The sequence below is a fragment of the Coenobita brevimanus genome, chromosome 3 (assembly GCF_032717465.1).
Source record: "Coenobita brevimanus isolate Jiangsu-jjx chromosome 3, ASM3271746v2, whole genome shotgun sequence".
Taxonomy (NCBI): Eukaryota; Metazoa; Arthropoda; class Malacostraca; order Decapoda; family Coenobitidae; genus Coenobita; species Coenobita brevimanus.
In genome coordinates, this window is record NC_136956.1 from 15,814,571 (window position 1) to 15,816,272 (window position 1,702).

The following is a 1,702-nucleotide window of genomic DNA, read 5'->3' on the forward strand; positions in this document are numbered from 1 at the left end:
GCATCAAGAGGATGAGTTAACCCCCTGGCACTCGGGCAAGTAGATGCTTTTAATCTATCCCAAACACTTACGGCAAGTCAGAATGAAGAGAGAACCTGTATTTTTTTCACAGGAAAAATCATCAGAGAAATTGCCAATATGCCGGGAATCGATCCCGGGACTCTCAGGTGAGAGGCCAGGCAGCATACCACTACACCACGACCAGGTAAAAGTTAACTCACGTTGTCACAATCTATCAGCTGTATCGCTTTCCTTCTAAGAATAATGTCACCTTGGTCATCAACATCAACACAGACACCGAACTCATTGTGGTCTCCAAGAGACAGGACACTGTCACTTTCGCTAGTATATCAACGATTGAACGAAATTGCTGTACATCCTTACGTGCTGTTCACCTTTGTCCTGCCTACATTTTCACATCTCATCCTACTGAAACAGTCCCTTGTGAAATGGCTATCATAAAAAATCATGACATTCATCACCACTGCAACTTCACATGTGCTCCAGATAAGCTTACACATCATCGATGCATTGGACATTCACAGTTTTTCTTCTTCACTCATAAGACATCAAATTTCATAATTTATCCAGATATATCACCATCTCATACTTCAGCATCATGATTAAACTGTACATAGCACTTGACTGCTGAGCTGTACTTACACCATCCTTGTCCACTTTAGCTACAAGCAATCACTATGCCAGTCACACACACAAATACCACCAACCACTACCGGAGATGGATTTAAACATGAGCACAAGTATTAAGCTGACTTCACCTAAGTTTGAAACTATGCAATTACTCAATGAAACAATGAAGCCCTAGGAAGAACTGAGTATGAGTAAGTTCAACCCATATTATGTGTATAGCCCAGCTCCAACTGTCTTTATAAACTTCTCCATTCCATTTGGTATATTACTGTTGGCGATGCACAGAATGCAAGCAAGAATCGCAAACTTCCATCCATCCATTGCCAGACGCCATGTATCCCAAACGGGGTGGTCAAGGGCTTAGAGTTAATTGTTTTACAGGGAGGGGCACTAATCCTCCACCAACCCCACTTGACACGTAGGGATGCCAACAGCATCTGGTGTTCCCAGGCGGTCACCCATCCAAGTACTAACCAGACCCAACGTTGCTTAACTTCGCTGATCGGACGGGAAGCGGTGTGCTCAACGTGGCATGGCCGTTGAAACAATGAAGCCCTAGGAAGAACTGAGTATGAGTAAGTTCAACCCATATTATGTGTATAGCCCAGCTCCAACTGTCTTTATAAACTTCTCCATTCCATTTGGTATATTACTGTTGGCAATGCACAGAATGCAAGCAAGAATCGCAAACTTGGAGTCAGTATTTACGGAAGGAAGAGTAAACATTCAAGTAAGACCCACTGGGTGAAATGTGTATATGTAAATAGTGTGATTTATTTAAAAAAAAAATATATATATATGGGGTAACATATTATATAATATTTCTAATCACGAATTACTGTTAACTGATATACATATATCCAATTCATATAACTGTATATATATATATATATATATATATATATATATATATATATATATATATATATATATATATATATATATAATCTGAATTGGACGTATGTATATCAGTTAACAGTAATTCATGTAATTCATGATTAGATTAATATTATATATTATGTTTATCATGGGTGTAAATCATAGATACATT

General features: G+C 38.5%; 1 non-coding gene across 1 annotated transcript; it reads right to left on the reverse strand.

Moving 5' to 3' along the window:
* Positions 1–1,076: 1,076 nt before the first annotated feature.
* LOC145394376 (5S ribosomal RNA) lies at positions 1,077–1,195 on the reverse strand. Its single transcript, XR_013896406.1, has one exon. It is a non-coding gene; the product is annotated as a 5S ribosomal RNA (ribosomal RNA).
* Positions 1,196–1,702: the final 507 nt, after the last annotated feature.